Consider the following 6322-nt stretch of genomic DNA (forward strand, 5'->3'; position numbering starts at 1 on the left):
TGGGGAAAATTTTAAGGGGGGATTTTTTTTTTTTTTTTTTTGAGACAGGGTTTCTCTGTAGCCATAGCTGGCCTGAAACTTGCTGCGTAAACCAGGCTGACCTTGATCTCACAGCAGTATGCCTGCCTCTGCCTCCCGAGTGCTGGGATTAAGGACATGTGACACCCCACAAGAATTTTAATTTTTTAAAAATAATTAACTTTTGAAATTTGCCCTGTTCTGACACTTTTCTGGTTTGCTGTTTGGAACTTGTAATGCTAACTACTTTGTCCTTTACTTCTTCACATCCCCTATTCACCAGTCAAGGACTTTCTTTTCTCCCTGCAGCTCAGAGTTTTGCAATTTAGGAGTCTTTTAGATAGACCCACTGAAGGGGTACCCCAATTGCCTCATCCCCTGTTCAGCATGGAAGAAGCTAGAGCAATCTGCATCCTGCTCTTCAGAGGATGGTGTGATAAGAATAGGAGGTAGGAATTGGCTAGGCAGTTAGGGTAAAAAAGACCCAAAGAAAAGTAGCCAGTTTCTTGGCTAAAAGTCAAAATGTCCTTGGGCTTCTTAGCAGCATACTCTGTTCCTAAGGCCAAAAATGTTGAAAGTATTTGGGAGCTTTTATATAATCCCTAAAGATTTTAGGGTTATCTCTTCAGAGGGGGGAATGTTAGAGTAGCAAAAGCCCCATTAAAAAGGAAGGGAGGGAGGGAGGGAGGGAGGGGAAAAGAAAGAAAAAAGCACATGAAGTTAAAAAAAAGTGATGGAGAGATATGGGAGGTGTTGCAGGGGAGGGAGTGGGTGTGGACTTGATCAAAACACCTTATATGCATGTATGAAATTCTCAATAAATTATTAAAATAAAATAAAATAGTTCCACTGCAAAAAATCCTGGCTTTGATTCCAAGCACCATATAAAAAAGGTATAGTGGCACATGCTTATAATCCCAGCACTTGGGGTGGGGCGTGGTAAGGGTGGAGGCAAGAGGATCAGACATTCAACAGTGTCCTTGAACATAGTGATTGCAAGGCCAAACCTGCGCTACAAGAGACTCTGCCTCAAAATCAAACAACAACAAAAAACATTAAAAACCTTTCCTAAAAATTGTATGTTCACCAAATTGAAGCAGACCAAAAAAGCACAAAGCAAGTAAGTTATTAGCAGGAAGATCATCACTCTTCAAAAATAAATTACTGCTCCTGCTTTGGCACCTTTCCTCTCTGTCTCTTCTCCATGTACAGTGTTGTGAAAGGTTTTTGAGCAGCACTGACATCCTCAGGACTATGTATTAGAAAGCCTGGGTTACAAGATGTCCTAAGTACAAAGTAAACTTCCTGAAAGTGCAAACAGCCAAGTAAAGGTTTCTTTACACACATCCAAAGCAGCTTCTGCTGATGGCTTTGCACCTGGGCAAGCCACAGGAGGATCTGACTTTTTCATTCAGGTATACAAACAAGTTCTGTGGGACAAATGTCACTGTTCAGAAAATCAGATCTCAAGTAAGCAGAGGGAATGACCCGCAAAGCAGCAGCCACAGGTTTCCAGGAAAGGACTCTGTTTGGGAGGAAGTTGATGTCACAGTACTGGGGCTCGTTCTTCTGGAGACCATCCTCACCCAGATCCCCAGAAGGAAGATTCCTAAAACTACATGATAATTGCATCTCATATGTGATAATTATGTTACCATAAAACAGCTGATATTATGACAAGATATTAGTCATGAGCCATGCTGACTCAGATCACAGCCTGAAGAAGAGGTTGACCTGTTACAACTCACTGAAGGTTTTACTTGCAAGCTCTCACAGCACTCGGCCTTGCCCCTACACTGAGACAAAGGGGCTGTCAAGGAGTAGTGACCGCAACCGGAAAGACTTTCCTAGGCCACTTTTACTCCCAAGGGGGGTCTACTGTTTTGTTTCCAAATAGGCTGAGTCTGATCTTTTATTTCTTCCCCTTTCTTTCCTTTGCTAATTTTAACTCAATTCTAAATTAGTGTTTTTGAGAGACAACTTAATTCCCAGTCCCTCCTACCAGTTATGACTGAGGACTGAACGTAAGTACAAAACATCTTGTGGCCTCAAAACAGAAAGCAAGTTAAAGTTTTATTTTTCTGTCCCAGAGCCGCTAAAGCACTAGTTTGTTCTAACTTCTGCTCTACACACTGTTTTCCCCTTGCTCTACACAGTTTTCCCCTTTCTTCCCTCCCATCTAGCTGTATTTCATAAAGCCCAAAGAAAAGAGATATACATAAAGCAAAATTAAATATAGTTTCTTTGATTCAGTAAGTCCCAGTGTCAGCCTACATGTCACAGCTAAGAAAGCAAAGCCCATATGTATCCGGTGGCGATGGAAGCGGCCTCCAGGTCAACAGGGGCCAAGGCATCTCGGAAGGCAAACATGCCACCATGCCTCCTTGTTCTCAGACCACTGCTTTGTTTGCAGTCCCTCTGCCCACCGCCCCAGCAGTGCTGGGTCCTGATGTTACTACATCACACTTTACTCTGTAGGCACCCAGGAAGAAAAAAGACAAACGGAGAAGGCACATCTCAAAGCAAAAAAGCACAGGGCAGTCTGGAGGGCTGAGCAAGCCTCACCCAAGCCTCATACACAGCAGGGGCTTCTTACCACACTTTCACCTCCAGCTACTATCTCTAGGCTTCTGTTAACAGAAGGAAATTCTATGGGATCTGAGGACAGGGAAGACACTCTGGTTCTGGTTTTCTACACAGATGATGAAATTACAACGGTAATTACACTTTCTGGGGAAAAATTCTTGCCCATAATTTATTAAGCTGTAAACCTAAATACAGAATATTCGAAAGTGAAAATGGAGTGTGGTCCTGGGTACCGACCGACACACAAATGATATAGCAAAGGTGGTTTGTTTTCCTGTAAAAGCAGTACCCGATTGCCCCGCCTCTTTCTGAAAAACAAAGGCAGACTTGCAGAGAAAACATGGAATGGATAGGTAGCAAGCTCATCTTCCCCAGTCTGTAGTCTGATGATGTAAATGTAGCCCGTGTTGTCACCTACTATCAAATAGGACACTTTTATCCACTTCCATCTGAATAGTAGTAAAGACCACACACTATTCAGACAGTATCATCAGGTTCTAATTTTTTAATTAATTTTTTGGTTAGCATACAAAATAATGAGTCTAATCATGGTTTTTCGTTTGTGTGTGTGCATGTCTGTACTTTGTTCATATTTGCCCACCTATAGCCCTCCTTCCCTGGCTGACAGTCCCCATAGTCCCCCTTTTTGCTTTCACCACACACACACACACACACACACACACACACACACACCATTTTAAGTATAAATTCCACATAAGAGAAAACATGTATTTGCCTTTCTCCACATCACCCTCTTGTTCCCCACTCTCCTCTGCCTTTAGGCCCCTTTCTCCCCTCACATAAACCCTTTTCTACTTCATGTCATATGTTTTTAAAAATCTAGACCCACCATTAAACATTTAGTATTTGTCTTTCTGAACCCCCACTTGTTTCCCTTAACATAAATAATTTCAATCTTCTTTATAGCTGAATAAAACTCCACTGTGTATATGTAGTACCTTTTCTCAAATCCATTCTTCTGTTCATGGGCATCTAGGCTGGTTCCCTATCTTGGCTAATGTGAATAATACTGCAATAAATGGATGTACAATTATTTCTTTGCCTTGGCTATTGTGAATAAAGCAATAAATGATGTGCAGTGATCTCTTTGGTACACTGACCTTCAAGTCTATAGCCAGGAGTGGTATGGCTGGGTCACATGGTAGCTATATAACTATAGGAATCAGGATAATGAAAAGGAACCAGGGAGGTAAAGGAAAAGAAAGAACCTGAAAGACGAAAACAGTAGGAAACAGGGGTTAATAAGGGAGATATGGATAAAAATAAGGGGACGTCGGAGAGAGGGTTATACAAGGAACCTTGGGGATAAAGAGAAAGAAGGAGTTTAAGAGAGGTGGGACCATAGGAGAAAGGTATTGTTAATGGAGAAATGGGGAAAATGGGAGCACTTAAATGGGTAAACCACGGTGGGAGGGTTATACAATGTGAGAGATGAATAATGCCTAGCTAGTTAAAAAAAAAAAAGAGGGAACCATATTAGTCCAACAACCTATGGACAAATTATACATACAACTAGCTCAAGGAACATAATATAAGTCTAGGCAAGGTTGATCTAAGAACCTTTGTTCTTTGCGCAAGCTTCATCTACATGGCACATGGTAATTAAAAGTACCAGACTGGTGGAACTAACCTTCTTGAATGTTTAACAGCCATACTTTGAGACCTATACTACTTTGATCAGAGGGACTTAAAGGACAGTTTTTACTCCTTGCTCTCCAAGGTCAACTAATTTCCAGGGCACTATAAGCATCTCTCAAAATGTCCTGTAACTGTGGTGAGTCATCTGTCCTCTTGATCAAGGAGGCGATGGAGACCCCATCAGATGGACATGAACCAGTGTCCAGTCTACAAAGAAGACAGTCAACTAAGAGGAAATATTAGAAGAAACAATGCCAGACAGGAGATACCTTCCTTTGAGCTACTTTCCTTTGAGGACCAGGGTGGCCCAACAGACTCCCAGACAGTAACACAGAAGAGAACTGGGAAAATGAACAGCAGACCCCAATCTTTTCTAAAGGAATATTGGCAACAGCTTGCTGCTAGATGAGGAAGAGTTGATCTTCCTAAAACAAGGAACTACAGATAGGCTAACTAGACTCACAGCTTTCTCACTACTGAGATGAGCCATGGCAAACTAAAGTGGGGACCCCTGTAGGAATGCTTTGTAACAGGCAAGCTATTAAAATAAGGATAAAATCATGGGCTCATTATCCAAGGCCCAGGAAGATAAGTTCTGTAAAAAGCCTAGGTAAATGCTGCACACTCATTTTTTTTAAACTACCTGGCAGTTAAGAGACACAAATGATATCTCTAAACCAGAAAAGCCCCAGCTAAAAGGATAATTAATTCATGAGCAAAAGGTCTCTCATGTCAATTAGCAGAAAAGGTACACACATACAGTAACAGAATCAGAGAAAAACTGTGAAAAGTTATCCCCCCAAGAAGGACTGGGGACAGTACTTACTCCACCACACAAGTAAGCTTTCACTAAGATCAAACTTTTTTGTTGTCCAATTTAGGGAAAACGAAAGGCATCGTCTAGTGAATCTTTCTACTCAAGATACAGCAGCAGGTGGTCAGGCTAAAAAAAAAAGGAAAATTATGCCACACTATAGCACTATGAATCAAAACTGAAACTTCCAGATGTTACCACAAGGGACCTCCCTTAACAGTACATCTCCAGAATAATCTGGTCATTCACAAAAAGACAAAGTACAAGATTACTTCAAATTCTAGTCACCAAACATTTTAGAATACAGGATTTTCAGAAAGGAAACAAAATATTCCTCTCCTTGATGCTCAAGTTTAAAAAAGAAAAAAACCACCTTTTAGAAAGAACAACCCCTGAAGTTTGAAGTTGTAAGTAAGACAGGGAAAAAACTCAGCAAAATGAGTTCAGGTCTCCAAGTCCCAAGCAATCTAGAAAATCCTTGAAAGACACTATAAATAAACCATCGTGTGTGATGTGACAAGAATCTGAATGACGGCCTTTCAGTCTCTACCAAACCCAGCTTCCCAGAGAGTGGCTGAAGGGAAAGAGATGGAAGGAAGGAGAAGATTTTTTAATCTGTGAAAACAGCTGCTGTTGACACCCAGCTCGGCTACTGCTGATGCCGAGGAAGGAAAACTGCTGTGCCAGGATCCCGGTTAACCTGCCACTGGATTTCTCTATCAACTGTTCAAACAAAAACATCCAGAAAGGGCAATTCATCTCTGAACAAAGACTTCAGTAAATTAACAGTGTAGCTTTTTGACATCTTTACTATTGGCAAAAGTTAATCTACAAGAAGAAACAAATAAGGAACTAATACATTAGCAAAAATGCCTTTATTCCAATGCTATAAGTATACTCCAGGAAACAATTATGAACCTTAATAGAAACCAAACGAACCCCTTTGCAAGAGTGGAGTATCACTGAACTTAGTTAACAGATATTTCTCCAGGAATGAAAAGGGAAAAAGAAAATTTTCCCTAAAGGCTTTTGCTTCACTTTAACAGAAAAGCTTTCTCCTCGAGATAATACAACAGTCTGTCCACTTCTAATCTAGGAAATTAGCCAACATCTCCTAAAATTCCAGCAGGCAAGAGGTCAACAGACTATAAAGTCATTAAGACAGCCTTCAAATCTAACAGGCTAAATATACATATATAGATTTATTTTGTGAGCAAGAATTTCAACTGGAAATATGGGTAGAAC

This window comes from Nannospalax galili, unplaced genomic scaffold, assembly GCF_000622305.1.
Source record: "Nannospalax galili isolate Female #2095 unplaced genomic scaffold, S.galili_v1.0 scaffold8496, whole genome shotgun sequence".
Classification (NCBI taxonomy): domain Eukaryota; kingdom Metazoa; phylum Chordata; class Mammalia; order Rodentia; family Spalacidae; genus Nannospalax; species Nannospalax galili.